The sequence below is a fragment of the Danio aesculapii genome, chromosome 1 (genome assembly GCF_903798145.1).
Source record: "Danio aesculapii chromosome 1, fDanAes4.1, whole genome shotgun sequence".
Lineage (NCBI taxonomy): Eukaryota > Metazoa > Chordata > Actinopteri > Cypriniformes > Danionidae > Danio > Danio aesculapii.
This window is the reverse complement of record NC_079435.1, coordinates 2,525,308-2,551,710: the sequence shown is the minus strand read 5'-3', so window position 1 is coordinate 2,551,710 and position 26,403 is coordinate 2,525,308. Positions and strand designations below refer to the sequence as shown.

At 39.2% G+C, this 26,403-nt stretch overlaps 1 pseudogene; it reads right to left on the bottom strand.

Moving 5' to 3' along the window:
- Window positions 1–322: 322 nt before the first annotated feature.
- Window positions 323–26,403, bottom strand: LOC130220594 (B-cell receptor CD22-like; annotated as a pseudogene).

Here is a 26,403-nt window from a genome sequence, read left to right as displayed (position 1 = left end):
TTTTTACCATGCAAAACTTGTCGCTTGTATGTCCAGTATTGTTGCATTCACATGGGTTTGAATGGAGGTCTATGGGGCAAAAAGTGTAGAGTGACTGCAGCTTTAGACGATACAACACTATTAAGATACATTAGCATGCATTACCGAGTCACCACAGGCCATCTGAATGATCTGTCTGTGGTTTGACTTTGCTCTGACCTGTTGATTCTCTGCTCTGTTGAATATACAGGGGTTGGACAATGAAACTGAAGCCAATGACCAAACTGATCAATTTAGTTTTGGATGTTTCATGGCTAAATTTAATCAGCCTGTTGACCAATCTTCATTGATCTTCATTCCAGCAGTAAGAGCCGTCAAGTAGAAGAACCACATCCAACAAGAGCAACTGTGGACACAAGAGGAAGCTGTCTGAAAGGGATTGTGAGTGCGCATTTAGGTTTCAGAAATCTATGTAGTCCGTTTCTTGTCAGATGTTGTCTTTTAATCTTCACTCAGATACATAAACAAATAAAAATAAACAAAATATCATCTCAAATTTCAAACATCATAGATCAGTGCTGCCAGACATATGATAATTATTGTATTTGTGCAATAATTTCAACCTCTGTACGATCAATAATGAGAAAAATCCTATTATGTACTATGATTTCATTCAAAGTAATTTCATTGTCATCTTCGGGCTTCTTATTGATTTAGCTGCATCTTTTCTGTACTGTTCTGGCCTGCTTTACAAAAATAAATGCATTCAATAAATAATCACTGGGTGTCGCTATCACATGCCTTCAATTTGGCAGCAGTTCCTGTTATGAAGTAAAACGAACCGAACAAACTGAAGGAAACATAACTGATAATCAAGTTTTGGCGAGCCATGGCACAACCAAGAAAAAGGCAAACCAACAGTGAGTGCAGGAAATTTCAGTCACGTTGGGGCAAAGAATATTTCTTCACAGAGGTCAGCGGAATATGTGTCTGTTTAATTTGCCAGGAATCAGTTGCAGTAATGAAGGAATATAACATTATAAGACAAAACATCAGGTCTTCAGCTCTTACACTGGTGCCGAACGAAATCAAAAAGTAAAACAATTAGCAGCTGCCCTTTCAGCTCAACAACAGCAGTTTGTTTCGTGCTAATAAAGTCCAAGAAAATTCTACGCTGGCTAGTTATGAGGTAGCTCAGCTAATTGCACAGCACAGGAAACCCTTCGCTGAAGGAGAATTTCTATAGGAGTGTCTGATGAGTGGTGCAACTGTAATTTGCCCAGAGAAGTTTCAAGATTTTAAAAACGTAAGTCTTTCTAGAAACACAGTTGGATGACGAGTTAAAATAATTTCATAATATACAAAAACGCACAGACATACATACATACATACACATATATATATATATATAAATTTGGCCCGGGACGTTTTTTTTTTTGCATCTGGCCCTTGGCCCAAAACGTTTGGACACCCCTGGTCTAGACAACAGCCGTATACTCTCCGTTTGACTCATGTACAATAATTTTTCTCCAAATACGATAATTTTGAGGTTCTGGTTTGATACTTTGACGTTTCCAATCTGGCAAAACTGTCCCAGACTCTGCTGTCTTCTAAACAACGCACTGCAGTCAGACTTAACAGATGCAGATTTTTCCATCTGCATTTTTCCATTTCCATAGAATATCCATCTGAACAACATGAATAATAAGTTCACAAATGCAAACAACTCAAAATACACAATATTTTAAACTGAAATGCATCATACAGTTAATATAACATCAGTTACTGAACCCAAACAAACAGGCTCCTATAGGAATGTCTGACTGATAACTCGATTGTATCAAAAAAAACATAAAACCACAGCTACTTGACTCACTGCAGAGTCAAACGTACAGCTCAACTTTCCTGTTTCCACCAAAACTACTTATCAGGAGCTCCACAGGGTCAATATACATGACCGGGCTGCTACAGCCAAACCTTTGGTCACTCGTGCAAATGCCAATTGTCACTTGTGCCAGCAGCGAAAATCTGGACTGTGGACAATGTGACACGTCTTGTTTTCTGATGAGTCCACCCTCAGTGTCTTTCCCACATCCAGGAGAGTTATGGTGTGAAGAAGCCCCAAAACAAGAGTCCCACCCAGACTGCTGATGCCCACAGTGAAGCATGAAGTGGATCAGTGATAGTTTGGGTACAATACCATGGCATTCCCTCAGCCCAATACTTGTGCTAGAGGAGAGCATCACTTCCAAGGACTACCCAAGCATTCTGAAGGACTATGTGCACCCAATGGGTCAAACATTGTATCCTGAAGGCGGTGCCCTGTATCAGGATGATTATGCACCAATTCACACAGCAAGACTGGTGACAGAGTGGTTTGATGAACACGAAAGTGAAGCTGAACATCTCCCAAGGCCGGCACAGTCACCAGATCTAAATATTATTGAGCTTCTTTGGGGTGATCAGCAAAGATTTTCCTCCAACATCACATAGTGACCTGAACACTATTTTGCAAGAAGAATGGTGCAAAATCCCTCTTGCTACTGTGCAGGACTTGTATCTGTCATTTCCAAGACAAACTGATGCTGTATTGGCTGCAAAACGAGGCCCTACACCAGGGGTTCCCAATCTCGGTCCTGGAGGTCCAATATCCTTTAGATTTTAGCTCCAACCGCAATTAGACACACCTTGGCTAGCTAATCAAGCTCTTACTAGTCTTTCTAGAAACATCCTTGCAGGTGTGTTGAGACAAGTTGGAGCTAAAATTTGCAAGACACTCGACCTCCAGGGCTGAGTTTGAGAACCTCTGCCCTACACCATACTAATGAATGATTGTGCTGTAAAACCAGGTGATTCAGTTTCATTGTCCAAGCATTGTATGAATCCGACAAGCCATGCTGATTCACAGAAAATAAGTCACCTTGCAATTACAATTTTTGTCCAACACAATAATGAGAACCAATTGTTTTCACATCTCCATCAGGATAATGCTTTGGTTCACCAATGTATATACAATATAGTACATAAACTTAAGGCTGTTAAAACATTTATTCCAGCTAATATTTTTTGTGGTTCATAAACAAACTTTCTGTACAGAAACATACTTTATAATCTTGGATATTATGATACGACTGTGTTATTTAGATAGCAATAAACAAGTTAAAAAGCATTTTGCTTTACTGTTGGCACTGGACATGAACATACAAGAAAAGAAAAACATTACCAGAGAAAACAAAACTTCATCCACTGAACCAGTCAACGTATACCATAAGATGTCTCATTTCAGGGAAATTTTATGAATAAAATCACGCTCTTACCCGTTTCTCCAACACACAGGATCAGTGATAACAGTAAAAATGAACTGGATGTAACCAGTACTGCCCTTCACACATTGACATATGATCAACACCCTATATTTTAATATGAGGTTTTAACACCTCATGCCTCACAGATAAAGCAGAAGCGCTATGAGAATTTATAGTGCATCTAAAAGTGCATCTTATAGAACCTGGTCCTGAGAGATCAACTGCTAACAGTTCTGGTTTGAGAGCTGCTGAACCATCTGTGCATACACTTCCCAATGCATTGACTGATTAACAGCTGTTTATATTCTCAGTGGTTTTTTTCTTGGAAGTGTGAAAGGGCCTCAAGTACAGTTTCCTTTTAAATGAGACATGTGTGAATCTTTAACAGGAGCTTTGTGCTCTGTGGTTGAACGTGATCATATGACCTTCATGAGCATCACACCAAGCAGGAAGAGGAAGTCAGTCAGAGTAAAGCCAGAGATGATCTTGCTATGGAGGAGATGAAAATATCTATATTACAATTGAAAAACCCATAACACTAACTTGGTCACGTGAAGCACATCTTAGTCAATCTTAGTCACTGAACATAAGCATTGCAAACCTGATGAAATATACTGGCGTCTTTGGTTGGATAATGCTGAAAAATACTTTGGGAAAAGTTTAATTTTGGGATCCTTAAAGCATGAACACTTTTATTTCGCATACACTTGTTATGATGTAGTAAATAATACGGCACTACTTAATTGCAAAATCAATTTTTATTAGGTACTTAACAACACATTTAAGGGTGGCACGGTGGCTCAGTGGTTAGCACTGTGGCTGGTTCGAGTCATGGTTGGATCAGTTGGCATTTCTGTGTGGAGTTTGCATGTTCTCCCCTTGTTGGCTTGGGTTTCCTCCGGGTGCTCCGGTTTCCCCCACAGTCCAAACACATGCGCTATAGTTCTGGACTCTGGCTGGAAGGGCATCCACTGCATAAAACATATGCCAGAATAGTTGGCAGTTCATTCTGCTTTCCCAAACTGGGGTGCGTGCACCCCTAGGTGTGCGCAGTCTGACCACCAGGGGTGCGTGATAAAATGTTTGTGATGGCGGAAAATTGTCTCTTTTATTATTTTTATGCATTTATCTTGCGTAAACTTCACGTCATATTTTGGAGAGAAAAGAAATTCACAGAGAGAGAAAAAAAATCACATTACAAATTGTGAATTACAACCTATGCATACCTGATGCACACTCACTCATCTCTTGGTTTCACGCCTGCGTCACTATAGCCCCACCCTTTCACATTAGGCGCTAAATGATAGTACATTCGTAATTTTTTTCCACATAATACATTCATCAAAATGGACACCTGGTTAAAAACTGCCACTTTAAAGAAGTCAAGTGACAGTAGGGATGATCCCTCTACATCGGCCTCTTCTTTGGAGATGTGCAGCGGCCTTGAATATATGGACTCGGAGGATAACGAAGAGGTGCAGGCGGGAACAGAGAAATCCAGCAGAGATGTACTGATGAAGAGAATTAGGTCTATGCTAGAGACTGAGAAAATGTCAAGTAAGAAACGGAAATAAAGCAACATTTACATGGGTTTCGGGTTTACATGGATTGGAGGTACAGACAATCCAAATCCGCAGTGTGTAGTCTGTGGTGAGGTTTTAGCTAATAGCAGTCTTGTGCCCTCATATATGGTCCGGCACTTACAAACAGACACAGCCACTGAAAAGACATGCCTGTAAGATTTTTTCTAAGGAAAATTGGTGGAACTGCAGAAGAAGAAAAAAGGAGGCACTAAGAAGCAGTAGCTTTCATCTGAAAAGTTGCACCATCGGTTTCATGTGTACACTGCAGCATCCGCCAAGAAGCTCTAGCGATGAAAAGCATGCCTGATGAACTTTTGTCTGTACTTAATGACGCTGTGAAAATTGTCAACTTCATAAAAGCTTGTCCATTAAATTCACATACTTTATTATTTAATTTTAATCACGTATACAGATAATATGTGTTTAGTTATCATAGTTACAGTATGTGGAGTATAATCGGAAAAAGTGATGCTTGACAGGTGTCGAATATTAGAAAGGGGTGCACACAGCAAAAAGTTTGGGAACCACTGTGCAATGGCAACCCCTGATAAATAAGAGACTAAGCCAAAAGAAAATGAATGAGTGAACAAAAAAATTTACAAAGCATTGTGTCTAGAATTAATATGCCTACACTGAAAAAAGTGTTGCACGCAAAACTGTTGCGAACAATTTATTTGTGTTGAATTTAAACAAACAAATTAAATTTAAATTTAATCGGAGGATAACGAAGAGGCGCTGGCGGGAGCAGAGAAATCCAGCAGAGATGTACTGATGAAGAGAATTAGGTCTATGCTAGAGAGTGAGAAAATGTCAAGTAAGAAACGCAAACAAAGCAACATTTATTTGAAATTTGAATTTATTTAAATGGGTTTCGGGTTTACATGGATTGGAGATGCAGAAAATCCAAATCCGCAACGTGTTTAAAAAAGTGTTGCATGCAAAACTGTTGTAAACAATTTATTTGTGCTGAATTTAAACAAACAAATTAAATTTTAATAATGTTCAACTTAATTTGTTTGTTTAAATTCAGCCCAAATAAATTGTTTACAACCACTTAACGTAAAAAAATTGAATAAATCTAAAGAATCATCTTTGAATAATTTTTTTTTCAGTGTACAGTATAAGATCTAAATTACATTTAACATTACTGTTATGTGTCTGGCATGTTTTCAGTTCACACTGCATAAAGCAGATAAAAAAAGGAGTTTACTTTGGGATTGTGGATTGATAAAGTCGGCATGAAAAGTTAAAATTGTCTCATCGTCTGACCTTTTCCTCCATCTTGACTTACATCCACTTGAAATGTTGCTGAATTTATAAAAATGTAGGGCGGTACGTGATTTTGTCCTTTGGGAACTGATTGTTAGAAGACGGACATTGCCATCAAAATGGAGGAAGAAGATTGATGAATGGATAAAGGATGAGCAGAGAGAGACATGCCCTGATAGCCACACCCTAAATGATTGATTGATAAACAAAAAGGGCTGATAGGTCCACTCTAGAATCACTGATAGTCCCCACTGGACAGGGTTAAAACTATGGTCATGGAAATGTGTTTAAGCCTCTTCGGTTGTGCAGGAACATACTATGGAACGTTTTGGCATCTGTTTAAAAGGATTTCTTGCACCAAATACACAAATAAACACCAGACTGAAGAACGAAATTTAATTTACATGTTGTTCAGGATGACATCAACATTGTGTTAAAAAGGGAAGCATTTCTCTTGCAGTCTAGAAACGTAATGTGGTTTGATATTTGTTTTGCTGTCATTCTGATGTGTTAAATAGTTCAAGATTGTAACACTGTACATGACATCTATTTTACATGCCTTTCACTGAAAACACACTGATGCTTAAGATTAAAAACCTTCAAAAGCTAAAATAAGTATTTCAAGTGCAAAAAGTGATCAGTAACACAGTTTTACATCAGTCGATTAATATTTTCCATTAAATAATCTAGCTGAAACACAAAGAGATTTATAAAGGCGGTGAAATGTTTGCTGTGCTTCTGAAACACTACTGCGTCCTCTTGTTATTCTGAATAAAAATAAAAATAAATGAATTATTAATTACAGTTTTAACTAAAATATCAATAAACTTTCAGGCTAATGAGTTTTCTGTATCTAGTCTGTTTTTTTACTTACTGGAAGGTTTTCATACACAGAAGAGTCCAGTTCAGGTTTACAATGATCAGAGACGTCTTGAAGAGCCTTGATAAGGAGACAAAGAGAATAAGTTTCTATATAATCAACCGATAGACATTTGAGTGTTTAATTCCTTTTCTATAAGTTGAAGAGAGTTTGGTCTAGTAGAAAAGCATCAGCTAAAACCCTTACCGTTGCATTCTCATACACAGGCTGATCAACATCACAAGCGTTACGTTTGTCATCCTGACGTCTGGAACAATCCAGCTTTACCATGAAAGAGAGAAAAAACAGATCAGAGAGAAAATAATATCTTTACCCGACTCATAAAGTCACGACTACATTCTGATGAGTAAATTACTGATAACCAAACTTGTTTTTCTGACCTGCTGTTTGGCTTTTCTCTCCTTCATCCTCCTGATTCCCCTTTAAACTCAATGATTTCACACATTAACAACCAATCAGAAGCTCAATGTTTAATACATTCATCATTTACCCTGTGGGATTTATAAGACTGACCACTGCCATTTTAATGTGATGAGATCTGGTTTATAAACAGTGTTTACTACAGTAATCCTGTGAATTTCAGACTTTCTCATTACATCGAGTCACACACATCTTACCAAATGATCCCCATTGTGATGAAAACTGCAGCTCCACAAACCACTCCAATGGAGATGTAGAATAGCACTGGAGGACCTACAACAGAGACAAAAGAGTAACACATCAGAAATGACCCAAGTTCATCTCTTTAAAATAGTAATTGAGCTGCTTTACCTTTAACAGTGACAGTGACGGCGTCTGATCTCTGAGCTCCATGTGGATTGTGAGCCTCACAGTAGAAGCGTCCACTCTGTACTGCACTGAAACTCTGTCCAGATCCAACAGCTGAGCTTTGATTCTCCTTAAACCAGCTGAAGTTCAGAGCAGGAGGGTTCGAGTCACTGATGCACATCAGACTCACTGAATCAAACCAAAGCTGACCAGAATCATCAGTGACAGATACTGAGACGTTTCTGGGAGGATCTGAAACAGAAAAACCCATATTATTAACATTTTCAATAAATATGGCACAGTCTACATTTATAGGAGATAATATATCAGTTACTGAACCATCAAAACTCACACTGGACATCTAAAGTCACAGGATCAGAGTGTTTCTCCCCATGTTCATTTCTGGCTTTACACTTGTATTTTTCACTGTCATCAGAGCTGATCTTAGAGATGAGGAAGATTCTTCCAGATCCTACAAACGTTTCTCCTTTAAACCAGCTAAAGTTCTTAGCAGGAGGGTTTAAGTCACTGCTGCAGCTTATAGTCACTGAATCTCCCTCCACAGCAGACCCTCTGATGGACACTGAGACTTTCATGGGGGGGTCTGAAACAGACATAATTAAAAGTTATATACCATGTAAAATTACAGGAATCATTAAAAAAGACTAACAAATCTGTACTCACAGGTAACATTGAGATAGACCTCAGGTGATGTGAGCGTGTGTCTATGTACAGCACATCTATATCTGCCTGCATCTTCTCTTCTGACTGACCGCAGCAGGAGTACATTGCTTCTGTCTCTTCTCTCAGTGAATGTGTCTGAGTTTCTGTACCAGATGAATGTTGGTGTGTCAGTCAGTTTACAGCTGCTTTTACATGTCAGACGGACTGAATCTCCCTCTGTCACTCTCTCAGGAGACTCCAGCTGAAGATCTGAACACAACACACACATTATATCTAGTGCTGCTCTCACACACTGATTATTATTCTACATAATGACCACAAGAAGAGAGAAACCTCAGGAGAGTCACCTGTGACATTAAGAGTCACTCCTGGTTTACCAAGCCATTTCCCTTCAGGTTTATCAGTAGTGAATCTGAAATAATACTCATGTTCATCTTTCTTTGTCACATGACTCAGTCTGACGGTGCAGTTCTGCTGTTTATCTCCCAGATACTGAAGCCTCTGACTGTATTCAGGGTCCATAGACAGATTTGGAGGTTCTTCTGCATGTATTAACTCTTTAGCCCAGTACACATTCATGATCTGATGTCCAGCAGGGTATGTATAACTGCAGCTTATTGTCACTGATGAGTTCTTCAATGCACAGATATGCGAAGAACTGTAATTTACAGCCCAATCAGCACTAGAAACCACTGAAATGCAGAAATTGATGGTTGAGAGAAGTATAATACAGAATTTAGAAAAATGTACCAGTAACACATTAAAGACTCACTGTGAATCATGAGCAGGAGGATCAGAGGAAGAGGAGGGGCCATTCTGACTGACATCACTATAGCAACACCTACAACACACACACACACACACACACACACACACACACACACACACACACACAGTTTTCACTTATAAATATAGTTCAAAATCACGTTTTCAGGTTTAAAATGTTAATTATTCAAGAAAAATACAGCAGTATAGGATTTCTTGCACTGCATGAATTTTTAAGTGTTCAACATATGTCCCGCCATATTTTGATTGACAGCATGTCTTTGACATTCTTAAGTTAGAGATAAAATTCATCCAGCAGGTTGTTATCACAAAATAAAACCTGACAGGTTTATCAGCAGCCTGACACAAGGCAGAACACTGTTGTATAAGACTGAAGGGTTTTCTCCAATAGTATCTGACTGGGCGTCATGATGGCACAGTGGGTAGCACAATCGCCTCACAGCAAGATGGTTGCTGGTTGGAGCCTCAGGTGGGTCAGTTGGCATTCCTGTGTGAAGTTTCCCCTTTCCGTGTTAGTGTGGGTTTCCTCCGGGTACTCTGGCTTCCCCCACAGCTCCAAAGACTTGCATTATAGGTGAATTAGTTAAGCTAAACTTGTCTGAAGTTTATGTGTGTGAATGAGAGTGTAAGGGTGTTTCCCAGTGATGAATTGCAACTGGAAGGGCATCCGCTACGTAAAACACATGCTGGATAAGTTGGTGGTTCATTCCGCTGTGGCAACCCCAGATTAATAAAAGGACTAAGCCGAAAAGAAAATAAATGAATGATTGAATGAGCATATGCAAGCTGAGACCTGCAGTATCAGTCATGTCATCTTAAGACACAATGCCCTCAATGAGGCTAGTGACCTCACTGTAATGGGCAGGGTTAGGTGTGCACATTAAAGAGCCCCTATTATGCACTAAACAAGTGCATATTTTGGTTTTGGTGGTCTCACATATGATTTGTTTAGCGATTCATTTGTTCACAAACCCCTCCTTAGCACGATGCTAATCTGCGCTGATTGGTTCGATGACCCAGTCTGTTGTGATTGGTCAACTGCGTTCAGCACGAGACAGAGAGAAACGCTCACCACGGCTTATCAACATTGTTGAAGTAGTCAGAGTGCAGAGTGTATATGTGAGCCCAATGCAGGAGTGCATTAAAGCAATGCAGTTAAACACCAGCATATTGCTCTATTCTTAACCATATGTAAAACAGTGACACACATTCAGTATTAATCCACACAGCGGCAAAAGCTGAACTATTTTGAAACTTGACTCCAGCATGTGTTTAGGAACAACTGAAGGTGGCCATAGCAACAACAAACAGCAGAGGATCGCGAGCTCAAATATCCGTAAATCCGTAAACAAAGCGGCACAATGATAGATGCGATATAAGAATATAAAGAGTTAACCAGATACTGTACAAGCCGCATGGAGCAATTACAAGTAACAACACACAATTAAATACATATTTTGCAAGCTAGAACTAGGAGGCAGCCATTTTAATCACACATACTTACAGTTGTGAAATGGAGGAAGAAACTGGTCCATGAACTGTGTACTGATGAAGTTCCTGTCAAGCTCTGACAAAGTCCCATTCATCAATAATCTTTTCCGATCCTTATTTTAATAAATGGCTGATGAATCCCCCGTTGCAGGGTAGATTATTGCATTAATCACCAGAATGTTCACTCATTAATGTTCACTCATCTTCAGTCATGATCAGTCCCACACACCTGCCCTCTGCTAGCATGTGAAAGGCACATTCACGCTTTACTGGATCTGGCACTTCATATTTGGTATTGTTTCATGTTGACGTCAATATAAACAGGCAAAAGACCCTGACGAACTACAAATCATTTAAACGACTTCATTTAAGTCGAATCTTTTATTAAAAAAAATCAACAGTTTTAAATATGGTGCGCTTTCACATTTAACCCTCAGCTGGATGTAGAGTTGTGTGGAAGGTCATTTTCAAAAACCCATAATAGGGGCTCTTTAAAAAGCATTGGATGCAGCTCAGCTTGCATCTGCACCCGGTCTGCAGCCAGACCCTTCTCATCTAGTTTGCAAAAACACTCCTAGATGTATTTAATCACATAGCTACTTGCCACAAGACAAAAATAGACACAAAAAATGGTTCCAAGCCGTAATAGTTTATTAATTATTTATTTCATGGCAAAGCTGTCCGAAATGAAAACAGCTGATGGAGTGATTGCCAATTCCTGGACGAGCCTTTGTTATTCAGCGGTTTTTATATGGGAATAACCTTGGAATGTCACAACTGACCAATCAGAATTGAGTATTCCAGGTGGCCATGTAATAGTATGTATTAGCATTGTAGGAATGGGTTTTAAACCACAGCTGTTCGAAATGTAGTTCTGCCGAATGACTAAAAAGTTATCAGTATTGATGGTAAAAAACTGTACATTTCTAGTCAAACCATTTTTCTGCAATCGTATACCAAAAACAGAAATAAGGGCAGTATTAATAGCTATAAATGTGGGAGAGCGTTGATATTATGTGATTGTATTGTATTGCAATATGGAACAGTTAAGTGTTGATGTTAAATCAAAAATAATTCACAAATACTTGATAATGAAATGATTTAATGACAATAATTCTCTATGGTTACAACTGAATTCATTACAAAATAACTGTATAAAATGATGAGATATGAAATGATAAAGCATATGATATAAATTGTACCCAGCTTAAATGTAAAATTAAAGTTACCAGAGGTAGAAGGAGAGACACAGGGAGAGGGAGAGAGAGACAAAGAGAGCAGGCCCAGAAGTTAGCCTGATTGCAGTAGAGTCAGAGAAGATAGACTCCAGAGGAGGAGAGGAGCAGAGCAGGAGAGCGCAGACCAGGAAAAGACGGGCCAGGAAAAGAGAGCCTAGGAAAAGAGCCCAGGAAAAGACCCAGAGCAGCGTTTTACCACCTATTTTGTATCTTTCTTGACCATGTGACTAAAGCCCAAATGTTGAGACATTCAAACTGACCAATCAACATGTGACCACATCGTAAAACCCCCAAAGTCCACACACCAGGCCCTGATCTTATCAGTATCTGCCTTTGGAGTCAGTATGGACCTTCTTGAGTCAAAAAGACATGTTTTGTCATATAAACAAAAGTATATGATAATTTAGCCTCTTACAGCATGCATTAACATGTCACCATAGGCTGTCTGATTGGTCTGCGGCTGTGCTGTGTATTTCTCACATAACCATCATTATAACTTTATTAGATGACCTGTTGGTTCAGACCAGATGGTGTAGCTTTCTTTGCCTTTGTGTATCAATGAGCCTCCAGTTTGTGTTTGACTTTGCTCTGACCTGTTGATAAATTCTCCTCTGCTGAATATAATTAACAAGTCATGCTGATTAACCTCCCAAAGGAGCTGCTGAAACTGTTCTACACCTCCAACCTTGAATCAGTCATCAGCACATCAATATCTGTCTGGTTTAGCTCAGCTAATACGATCTCCAAAGACTACGTCGAATAGTTCGGACTGCTGAGCGAATCACTGGTACAACCCTTCCTACTCCCCAAGAACTGTACTTATCCAGAGCGAGCAGGAGGGCTGCCAAAATCACTCTGGACTCCTCACACCCAGCACACTGCCTCTTTGAACTTTTACCTTCTGGTCGACTCTACAGAGCACTGCGCACCAGAACAGCCCGACACAGAAACAGTTTCTTCCCTCAGGCAATCCATCTCATGAACACTTGATGATAACATTTGTGGAACCAGCATCACGACATGCTATACACTTTTATACACATATACACTTATTTAACAACACACTTTACATGCCAATTTGCACATAACAGCTGCACATATAACGTTGTATATAGTAATAAACATGTACATACACTTGTCAATCTGTATATTTGCACTCACTACTTACTTCTATTTTTAAAAATATATTTATTATCTGTTTTTTTGTCCTGTCTTTGTTATCCTGTTGCACTGTAGAAGCTCTGTCACCAAAACAAATTCCCCGTATGTGTGAACATACCTGGCAATAAAGCTCTTTCTGATTCACAGAAACTGTCACCTTGCAATTACAATTTGACCCTTAGATTACTAAATAGCTTCCCATTTCTTCTGTCCAACACAATAATGCGAACTGATCGTTTCCTCCTCATGTTTTTTGGCTCTTAAATGTTCAGTATAGCACATAAACAGAGGCTCGATTTCTGTACAGAAACATACTTTATCTTGGATATTACTTGACTTTGTTATGTATATAGCTGTTAACAAGTTAAAAGGACTTTGATGCACTGTTGGCATTGGACATATAAAATCATTACCACTAACAAATCTTCCTCCACTGAACAAATAACCCATGTATGCCACAAAACTATAAAAAGATATCTGATTTCAGTCAAATATTATAAATAAAATGGTGCTCTTACCCATATCACCAACACCCATGACCAGTGACAGCAGTAAAATGATCTGTCTGAAACCAGCAGTGGCATTCACACATTCTCAATGACACTTGATCAACGCCCTACATTTAATGATATCTGATTAATGCCTTATATTTTAATATGAGGTTTTGACACGCAGCTCACAGATAAAGCAGAAGTGCTATGAAGCTTTATTAAGTGCATCATTTTCTAAGAGACGAAGAAAATAAAACCTTTGTCTATGCAAATTGTTCTGTTTTGAGAGCTACTGGACTTTTTTTTCCCTAGAACTTCTAACTTCTTAATAAAGATGGTTACAAATGTGTGATCATGTGACCTCCTTGAGCTACAGAAAAGCACTGAGGGAGATCAAACCCAAAGTAAAAAGAGGAAGTCAGTCAGAGGGTGCATCTCAGTCAGATCCCTTGTGCACTAGTCAGGGCACTGATTAGGATCTCATCTATTTTAAGTGCAGTCTCAACCGCGAAATTCTTATAGTGCACTAAAACATTCGCACATTGAACATTTGTGATTGTTTAATGGTTGAAATGTTACTGGTATTCACCTTATTCTTTGCCGACCAGCGGGCGCAGCCATTTTAATCTTTTTGGCTCGAGACTTCCGGTCTCATTCACTTCCATTCATTTTTAGACGTTAAAAACTGCTCGTTATGCTGCTTGATGTTGCAAACTGATATTTTCGTATTATATTATTATACTTGGTCTGTATAGTCATGCAAACCTTTGTTTGTAGAGCAAGTAGTTTGACCGTTTTCTGCCATTTATTATTTCTAGTCATTTCTCCCATAGGGGACCTAATCGGAAGTTCTAAAACAATCGCGAAAACAGGCGCACTTCCGCATTTTAGAATAAGGTCAATAGGAAACAATCAAATAATTTAATGTACTTTAAAAAACTTAGTGTAGTTCGTTAACTCATCGATGGCCGAATTTGTGTACATGTGTACACGTAACTTTTTGATTGTGACTTATTCGTATGAATTTGTTCGATCTCATTCGTACATTTTAGTATGACTTGCTCCTCCGCCAATGATGGTGGGGTTTAGAGGCAGTTTGTTGCCACATCTCCTTTTAAAAATCATACCTTTTTGTTAGACTAAACTCATACGAATTAGTCACTAAACTGGCAAAATGTAAAATAGTTACATTTCCTTATGAAACCAAGCTGGACCTGCTGATCCATGACCTTAGGAGTTGATTGAGACACACACAACTTTTCCAGCCTCTGACGCTTAGACTGCAGCTCTGCACAAAACGTTTGGCCAGAGGAGAAATGGTCATGCCCAACTGAGCCTGGTTTCTCACGAGGTTTTTTCCCTACACCAGGGGTCACCAAACTTGTTCCTGGAGGGCCGGTGTCCTGCAGATTTTAGCTCCAACTCTAATCAAACACACCTGAACAAGCTAATCAAGGTCTTACTAGGTATACTTGAAACACCCAGGCAGGTGTTTTGAGGCAAGTTGGAGCTAAACCTTGGAAGGACACCGGCCCTCCAAGACCGAGATTGGTGACCCCTGCCCTACACTTTCGTCAATTGGTGAAGTTTTGTTCCTTGCCACTGTCTTGCTTGGTTTGAGACTTGTGGAGCTGGACATCGATGGATTTGCTCTTCAGTTTTTGGACTTACAGCAGTGAAAATTAAACCACACTGAACTGAACTGATCTTCAACTCTGAAAACTGAACGGACACAGTTTCAATTCACTATAATCTTCTATGTCAAGCTGCTTTGACACAATCCACATTGTAAAAGTGCTGTAGAGATAAAGATGAATTAATTTGAATTATTCTACATAATGCACACAAGAGGAGAGAAAACTCAGGAAAGTCACCTGTGACAGAGAGACGCACTCCTGAACTACCAAGCCATTTCCCGTCAGGTCTATCTGTAGTGAATCTAAAATAATACTGGCGTTCATCTTTCTCTGTCACATGACTCAGTCTGACGGTGCAGTTCTGCTGTTTATCTCCCAGATACTGAAGCCTCTGATTGTATTCAAGGTCCACAGACAGATCTGGATACTCGTCTCTGTTCTCCTTTAGATTAATTTTAGTCCAGAACACTGTGCTGACCTGATGTCCTGTAGGGTATGTATAATTGCAGTTCATTATCACTGTAGAGTTCTTTAGTGCACAGATGTGGGGAGGATTGTAACTCACACGCCATTCGGCACTTGAAACCACTGAAACACAGAAATCGTGCAGTGAACAAATTGGCATCATGTTGGGGAAAAACAATGCAGAATGCTAAATGCCTTAATAGTTTCAGAAGTGTTGCAGAGACTCACTGTGAATCATGAGCAGGAAGATCAGAGGAAGGGGAGGAGCCATTCTGATAGACATTGCCATAGCAACACCTACAACACAGGCATTGGCTTATTTTGGAGTTGTAAATCTGGTCCCTTTGTAATATATGTAGTTTTTCATATTTATCATATATCCTAATTGATGCTACTGGTTACTATTCTTCTACATAAAAAGTGTATAGAAATGAGCTGTGTTTGGTTAAAATCAAGATCATTGATCTTATCACTGTCAGCCACAGTCAATTCTGAATTCAATGTAATGTGTGTATTTATATAGCGCATTTATTGTGTATGCCCATACACCCAAAGCACTTCACAATCATGAGGGGGGTCTCTCCACATCAACACCAGTGTACAGCATCCACTTGGATGATGCGACGGCAGCCACAGGACAACGACACCAGTGCTTCACTACACACCAGTGATTGGGAATGGAATGATTGGGATTGGGGCTTGGACATGATGAGTAAGGGTCGATGGAGTGAATTAGTCCAGGACACCGGGGTTACACCCCTACTCTTTACGAGGATTGCCATGGGAGTTTTAATGACCGCAGAGACAGGACCTCAGTTTAACGTCTCTTACAATATAGTACCCCCTTAACTTTACTGGGGCATTAGGGCTCACACTGACTGTAGGTTGAGCACCCCCTTCTGGCCTCACTAACACCATTTCCAACAGCAACCTAGTTTTCCCATGTGGCCTCCTATCCAGGAACTGACCAGGGTCAGCCCTGCTTAGCTTCATTGAGTAACCCCTCCTGGGCTACTTTAGGTTGACATGGCTGTGGCAACATCTTCAGCAATAATTCTTGCATAAGGTGAATAGAAAGAAAAGTAAAATAAACCCTTGTTTGAATAAAGCAGACAACAAAATACTGCTACATTTTTAACAACAAACTAAGCCAAGCCTCCAGAAATGGCTTGTTCTTGTCTGTATGACTGAAATGATGTTTCCACATTATGACAAAATCTGTGAGCCTGCCATTCATAATCATTCATATTTGCTTGACATCGCCGCCTGCCAATATCAGTATAAAATGTAGTCAAGCAAGCACCACAGCACCTCTGACAAAAACATCTCTATATAGGACCACGAGTGAAGTTCAGTGCTACATATATTTTCTGAGACATAATCAGCACCAGAGGTGATCATTGAGTACGTTTACATGGACACCAATAATCCAATTTTAATATATTTTCAAAGATTTATTTTTGGCCTTTTTTGACTTTATTAGATAGGACAGTATTTAGACAGGAAGCGAAGTTGGAGAGAGAGGGGATTCGAACTTGGGACACCCTTACATTCTACTGCATCATATGTCGACGCGCTAACCACTAGGCTATTGCGCCAACCAATAATCCACATTTAATGTGATTAAGACAATACTCTGATTAAGAGTCAACCATGTAATCAGCAATGTTTGATTAATTTAATCTAATTAAGGTCATAAGTATGCTGATTTTAGTTGGATTATTGAAGTGCAGTACAGACATGGAACCACTGCAATCAAACTATTACTGCCGTGGAGGATTTTTGGCACATTTTTCTACAGGACATTCCATACACACAGCTGTTTGACTATTCTCTGCACCTATCGAGTCAGAGAATGACCACAGACACACGCATTGCGAAATGCGAAGGTTTTTTCCCCCGATCTGGCGTGCGGTATCAAACTCCATTAAAACAACACTCTTCAAGCAGTTCATACTCGCATCCAATATCTCGTTTGTCACGGGGGGCATTCATGAATGTTCCTGAATGAAACTGCCAAACTGCAGTTAAAGTCGACAAATTAAAAATAAAACACCCGAAATGACAAAACTCCGGAGGAAAGGTTGGATAGCGTGTTGATCTATGTGCTGTAACATGTAAAACAGGATCATGAAAGGAACATTCAAAAGCAACTCATGTGAACACCTTAATCATATTATTGTCTGATTCAGATTAAGGCAAATAATTAGATTACTGATATCCATGTAAACGTAGTCAATGCCAAAGTAGTTTATGCTGTTGTTCAGCTGCAATATTGCCAAAATAGAAATAGAAATTTTACACAGCGCTGACCTGGATAGTTAGGACAAAAACTCTAACATGGAAAAGATATCTTTTATCATGTGACAGAGCACAGCATCTCGTGTAGTTTAGACGATGTAAAAGTAACTGGTGTTTTTACTCTCACATTATTTATCGTTGTGGTGGGGAGAGCGTGGCCGAACACCCGAAAGGGGGAGAGAGAGAGTGGAGACACCGGCGGCTGGTCAGTAGCCCAATCAGAAATAATTAATAACACCTGCTTTCTCTAGTGCTTGGGTCGGAGAGACGCCTTCTTAAGGGAGCGAGAGAGACCAGTCGGGAGAGACAGAGAGCGAAGCAACAACCACCACATTGAGGAGCTTGTTGTTGATCCCTTAAAGAAATAAAAATAAAGCAATCTTGTCACTACCTTACGCCGACCCTTTCTTCTTCCCTCACAAAGAACCGTACAACAATCGTCTGTTTTATATTTTTATTAAATTTTTTTATATTAAATTTATTATTTAAAGAAAACAAACATTTTATTTAAACTTGTTTTAAACTTTTGATGTTTACACATTTTAATAATATTAATAATAATAATAATAATTACAAACAATTTTATGTTTTGCATTTCTTATCGCTAACTATTGCTAACTTATCGCTACTGAAATAAGCAATAGTTAAACCAGGACCGTTTTTCTACCATTTCCGATAAAACCCTCATACAGAATATCTACTGATAATGAACTTAGTCAAATATTATAAAAGTGATGCTCTTACCTGTTTAACCAACACTCATGAACAGTAAAACCAGTCTGCTGTTTCTAGTCTTGACGACACTGATTAACGCCTTATATTTTGATATGAGGTTTAACGCCTCGGATAGCGCAGATAAAGCAGAAGTGGTATGTGGGTTTATCAAGTGCATTATCACAGAAATTACTTTAGGTTAAAGGTTAAAATGAAGGAGTTTATGTCAGTCCATAGAGGTCATCTTTTTGTAATGTTTTCATATTTGGGTGTATTTATAATCAATCTATTGCAGGAATATTGTTGAATTCGACGACAATAAAGCTGTTATTGAGAGACAATGGAAATAATTGCTTCAAAACTATTCTGTAGTTGTAATTGCTATGGTGTAGTTATAGTTAAATAAAAATTATTTTAGTCAGCATAGACTCATTCTAAAACGTAACCCTATATACATTTCTGGAGATCGTGAATTATGTAGCCAGAAGTATGTATGGCTGCATTTCATCTTTAAAGCGAACACTATGGGGCGATATGACGTCTTTCTTTTCACGCTTACCAGCTGACCTCTTACCTCTGCATGGACAGCTTTCCCGCCATTACCATTCCAGTGGCTCACCATCTACGCCGGCTCGGTTCCAGTAAGTGGGAAAGACAAAAACAGAATTCAAAATATAAAATAAACATGTAAATAACAGGGTGAGTTTGTGGTAAAATCTGAAAACGTGGTAAAAATTTAGGCAGTGGCTTTTCTTTTACTGGATTGCTTTTTAAAACTGTTGGTTGGGTTTAGGGAAGTGGGTGGGCAGGTCAATCGGTGCTTTTGAAAACACTATTGGTTGGGTTTAGGGAAGGAGGAAGGAGGGTCAGTTGATAGGTCAGTCAGTCAGTCGACAGTTGCCTCTGGTGGATATATGCGAGAACAGCCAGCATGAATGGCACTCGCAAGAGTGTACACAGCGGCTGGAGGATTCACGAAAACAAACTCTGCAAAAAAATACTTACCACCTGGGACATATCCAGAAATATATAGAGAGGTATATTTTCAGAATGAGTCTGGGTTGAATTTAGTTCTGATCGACCGAAGAGCAACTTAATCAATTGCAAATAAAGTGACAGTGGAAAGGAACTCAAACTCCATCAATTAATGGAAATGGAAAGCAAATGTTTGGAGAAAGCAGACCCAGCAAGAGGGGTCTGGATGCAGACTTAGTGCAGTTTTAAGGTGAGCTGCAAGCAATGATTTTTAATGTGCACGCCTAACCCCACCCCTAACCCTACCCATCACAGTGACATCAGTTGCTTCATGAGTGCACTGTGTCTGACATTGCAAGTCTGAGATATGCAGTCTCAGCTTGCGAATTCAAGTCTGCATCCAGATACTATTGGACTCAGCCAGGATACCTGTCTAGAACACTGTTTCCCACCCCTGTTCCTAAAGGCACACCAACAGTACACATTTTTAACCTCTCCCTAATCAAACACACCTGAATCAACTCATCAGGACATCTGAAGAGACTCCAAGACCTGAAGTCAATGGGTCAGATGAGGAAGACATACAAAATATGTGCTGTTGGTGTACCTTCAGGAACAGGGTTGGGAAACACTCAACCCAGGCTCATTCTGATTGTGTACTGCTTTATACGTTTCTAGAGGAGCTACGTTTTTTTGCAGTTTTTGCAAATCCACCAGAGGCCGCTGTGTATGCTTTTTCACATTTCAAATGTCTGCAGGTAGTGCCATTTGTGCCTGCTGTTCTTGCGTAAATCCACCAGAGGCCGCTGTCGACTGACTGACTGACTGACTGTTCTTTGCCGGACTCAAACCCTGTCACTGTTGTCAACTCCGCTCTGTGTCTCAAGTCAGCGGACATACATGGCAAGCTACCAGACAAACGGGTAACAGTGGGAAAGCCATCCACACGGAGGTAAGCAGTCAGCTGGTAAGCGAGAAAGGAACGGCGTCATTCCGCCTCGTATCGTTAGTTTTAAAGACGAAATGCAGCCATACATACATTTGGCTACATAATTTGCAATCTCCAGAAATGTATATAGGACTACAATTTCAGAATGAGCCTATGTTGGAAACACTGGTCTAGAAAATCTTTCTTGATTTAGTAATCTTTCGAAATGTGGACTAGAAAGGAGACAAAAACACTTAGTAAGAAAGCTTTCTTTTTAAGCAGTGTATTACATGTTTAATATACTGACTGAAAATGTAAATTAAATGGTGTATTTATTAAAGCAACTGTAATCCACACACTGAGAGGCACTACACTTAAAACATATATAATGCTCACGCTGTAAACAATTAAAATAACATTATCATCATGATGACATTGTTAGCCAACAACAAGCCAATTCTTCCATATTCATCAAATGTCATATCTCACACCCCCGAAGTTCTCCAGTAAAGCGTTATCAGACAGTCCTGTCAATCATCCAGAGCTCCGCCCACTCAGACATCATCGCCTCAGCATGTTCTTGTTAATCTGAGCCAATAATGAGACACAAAAACAACATGCATTTGAAAACCACAGTGGCGTTGACAGACGACAGTATTGACTGAAAATCTGGACACTCACAGGGACATTTCCATAAACTCCAAGGTTCTCATACAGATGAATGGTCATTTTAGGATCATGACTGTCTGTGCAGGGATGAACATCCTTCATAAAAAGAGAAGAAATTATGTGAACCACGAGAAAGAGGAAGGTAAATGTGTTAAACTGAAGTGGCCTACTATAGCAATGTTATCTCGAGTCGCTTTTTCCACTGTATAACACACGTGGTTCAGTTCAGGTCGGTACGGCTCACTTTTGGTGGCTTTTTTCATTGCATTCAATATCTAGTTCCTGGTATTTCTTTTAGCACTACAACTGGTGAGCATCCGGTTACTAAAACATGATGTACAGTATAAATACTTCTGATCACTGATTGGTCTGAGAGAATTGTCACTACTATTATCATTGGATTTGTGACAAGACACCAAAAACTATGGCTGCATCCGAAATCGTGCACTCATTGAGGGAGCAGCCATTTCTAGTTTAGTTTAGTTTATTTGTTTACAGAGGCAATGCACATTAATAAACACTGTAAAATGTGCCGGAATTAGCCAAGAATGGCTATTTTTCATTTGTAAACTCTATAGTGGTGTCCAAAACTATTGTGGACATACTGAAGTGCCCTCAATGCACTCTACTAATGAGTGTACAACCCAACTAGAAAATACCAAAAATGCACTGTGAGATTGCTTTTTTGCACACTGAATGATTTCACATCTGACCACTGGATGGCAGCCATACAGCAGAAACCTATCTGAAAGTTTCAAAATTAAATTTTGAATTAAAGTAACGCTTGCATAGGGCAGCACGGTGGCGCAGTGGGTAGCACAATCGCCTCACAGCAAGAAGGTCGCTGGTTCGAGCCATGGCTGGGTCAGTTGGTGTTTCTGTGTGGAGTTTGCATGTTCTCCTCGTGTTGGCGTGGGTTTCCTCCAAGTGCTCCGTTTTACCCCACAAGTCCAAACACATGTGGGATAGGTGAATTGGGTAAGCTAAATTGTCTGTAGTGTATGTGTGTGAATGAGTGTGTATGAGTGTCTGTGATGTGTTGCAGCTGGAAGGGCATCAGCTGCGTAAAACATGTGCTGGATAAGTTGGCGGTTCATTCCACTGTGGCGACCCCAGATTAATAAAGGGACTAAGCAGAAAAGAAAATGAATGAATGAATGTTTGTATACATAACAGACATTAAAATATGTTGTTTCATTACTAATAGATGCTCATGAAATGTTAAATGACTATCTTTAAAATCGAATCTGTCTGAGAGATTTATCAACCAGCAAAACACAAACAAAAATGCTCCAATTCACTCCCTCGTTTCATTCACTCCTTCAAGCGGACTATAGATGTAGAGCAGGGGTCAGGAACCTTTTTTCAGCAAAGAGCCATTTCAGATTTATTTTATTTTTTTATCAAATGCTTTTTTAAAGAGCCATATTGGGTGTGTGTATATAACAAAATCTTTATTTATTTATGTCCATTCACAACTCAAAAATAAACAAATATGATGCATCATAATGTATAAAGAAAGGACAATTTACTTTTTGCCATCGTCACTCATCATTGTTTGAATTCACGTGTGAAGGGTTACAATAGAAACGTCAATTACCACAGAAACGTAAGAAATATAACTTGCCCTTTATTGTTGTTGTGATTCAAGTTAAACCACAGCACCACATATGCGCATTGGTTGAAACGAACCTTTATTGTAAACCGAGTTCTTATTAATTTTGCTGTAGAAAATACAATATAAAGGGAATTGTAATTGTATTTTTAATAGGAAATTTTTAATATTTTCTAGTAACAGTTATACTTTTAAAAAGATCTGAAATATTATTGAAGAAAAACAGCTGGAGAGCCACATATTTTTGGTCAAAGAGCCACATGTGGCTCCCGAGCCATAGGTTCCCTACCCCTGATGTAGAGTATAGTGAATGGGGGGGCGATTTCAGATACAGCATATATTTGAATAGTGCTGTAGGTGTAGAAAAAACATAATCTTACCATCACATTCTCATACACATATGGCATCTGCCTGGGATCGTATATTATGCTTAGGTCATCAGAATAGTTTGTGAGGGTCTGAATGGAAGAAAACTGAAAAAAGTCAATGCTGCAATCAGATTTACCAGGCAGAACACTGGAATTTAACAGAATAAAATACATTTTAAAGTGCACCGAAAAGAATATGGCTTACATTTTACAATAAGGTTGCATTCGTTAAGGTTATTTCATGCATTTGTATGCACTAGTGTTTTTTTCTGTGTAGATTTCTTACAGATTTCTTACTTATTTGTTCATGCTAGCTAACGTTGGTTAATGACAAGTTGTTCATTGTTAGTTCATGTTAACTCACATTGCATTAATGTTAACAAGCATGAGTTTGGATGTTAATAATGCATTAGTAAATGTTCAATTATGATACTGGATTTTAAAAAAATCTAAATAACAACTAAAATATATGTGTTCTGAATAAACACCCATTAAAGGGGTCCTATTATGCCCCTTTTTACAAGATGTAAAATAAATCTCTGATGTATCTAGTGTTTGTGTGTGAAGTTTCAGCTCAAAATCCCACACAGATATTGTTTTGTAGCTCTCTGAAACTGACCCGTTCAGGCTTTGATCCAAATTGTGGTGTTTTGGTGCCTGTCGCTTTAAATTCAAATGAGATTGTGCTCTTTTCAGAAGAGGGCGGGGCTACAAATGCCTGTGTGCCAGCATAGTGGCAGATTCAAAAAAAGACTAACGCCCTATGCTAATGATGGAGAAATAGTCAATAGTGGGCGGGGCTTTCCCCCTCTGATGACACGTACAAAGGGAGAATGTCAATCAAAGTGTTTCTGCAGAGTTTTGATCAAGTCTGATTATAAACAATATGATTAATACATTTTTTACCATTAAAAGCTGTTTATATTCACACACTGCTAACACACAACTGTTTAAACCCCCTTATTAAAGTGATTTTTGCATAATAGGTCCACTTTAATTATACAATTTGTTACTTTGTGGCCCCCTATAGGACAAAGTCTGTATTTGAGCTTGAATTATAGTACAGGGTGATTCAAAAACTATACCACAATTTGAAAATCTGTATTTTATTAAATAAACATGATGGAACCTTGGGTAATTAATCAATGTGAAGAGTACTTGAGTAGAAAACAAGTTCATAGATGTTCAGTATGACCCCCTGCAGACATCAACCCGAAAGTTGTGGTATTCTTGTTGAATCACCCTGTACAACTAACTGACCTGAGGACGCAGTTGTTTCTGCTTCACATAGCTGCTCGAAAAGAAAACACATTACATCAACATTAAATCATATTAAACAGTAATTAAATGCAACAAAAGAAGCTCAGACTCTTACCAGGTTAATAACCCAATGATGAAAGCAGCTACAATTCCAGAAAGCGATACTACAACAGCAGTATGATATATCTTCCAGTGTTTTACTGAGACAAGAGTGAAGACAGATGGATTAAGTTTGTTTAGAAAGAGCTGAATAAGTAAATGAGCTGCTTTACCTTTAACAGTGACAGTGACTATGTCTGATCTCTGAGCTCCATGTGGATTGTGAGCCTCACAGTAGAAGCGTCCACTCTGTACTGCACTGAAACTCCGTCCATATCCAACAGCTGAGCTTTGATTCTCCTCAAACCAGCAGATTTCTGCAGGAGGGTTTGAGTCACTGATGCAAGTCAAAGTGACTAAATCTCCCTCCACTTTATTGTCAGATTCACTGATGGACACGGAGATGCTCCTGGGTGGATCTGAAATGGATAAGCAATGATGTTACTATTCACAACAAACATTGCATTAGTGTCAACATCGCTGAACCATCATAAACTCACACTGGACATTTAAAGTCACAGGATCAGAGTACTTCACTCCATGTGCATTTCTGGCCTTGCACTTGTATTCTCCACTGTCATCAGAGCTGATCTTGGAGATGCTGAAGATTCTTCCAGATCCAACAAGCATTTTTCCTTTAAACCAGTTGATTTCTGCAGGAGGGTTTAAGTCGTTGATGCAGCTCAGAGTCACTGAATCTCCAGACATTATTACAGCAGGTCCGCTGATGGACACTGAGACGCTCTTTGGAGGATCTAAAATGAACAAACTAGAACTTTAAATGAGTTCATCAAGTAATCTCCAGTAGAGAACTAAACACTGAAGATCAACGATTCTGTACTCACAGGTGACATTGAGAAAGACCTCAGGTGATGTGAGTGTGTGTCCATCTACAGCACATCTATATCTGCCTGCATCTTCTCTTCTGACTGACTTGAGGATGAGTTTATTTCCAATAGTTCCTTTAGTTAATCTCTGTGAGTTTCTGTACCAGATGAATGTTGGTGTGTCAGTCAGTGTACAGTTGCTTTTACATGTCAGACGGACTGAATCTCCCTCTGTCACTCTCTCAGGAGACTCCAGCTGAAGATCTGAACACAACACACACATTATATCTAGTGCTGCTCTCATACACTGATTATTATTCTACATAATGACCACAAGAAGAGAGAAACCTCAGGAGAGTCACCTGTGACTGAGAGACGCACTCCTCGAGTGCCAATCCATTTTTCATTTTTATCAGTAATGAATCTGAAATAATACATGTGTTCATCTTCCTTGTCACATGACTCAGTCTGACGGTGCAGTTCTGCTGTTTATCTCCCAGATACTGAAGCCTCTGACTGTATTCAGGGTCCTCAGACAGATCAGGCATAATCTTGACCTTTTTTTGCACGATATTTGGTCCAGAATGCTGTCATGATCTGATGTCTAGTAGGGTATTTATAAGTGCATCCGATTGTCACTGCTGAACTCTTCAGTGCACAGATGAGCGAGGAACTGTAATTCACAGCCCAATCAGCACCAGAAACCCCTGAAACACAGATATATCTTCTGTCATCACCTTTATGAACAATGCTTTTTTTTTTTTCATCAGTGATCTTAGTCAGATTTCCAGAGCATCTAAAAAGACAAAGATTGCAGTGACTCACTGTAAATCATCAGCGGGAAAAGCAGAATAAGAGTCTTCATCATGACAGCAGCACCTACAGATATATAGTAGATATGTAAAATGGC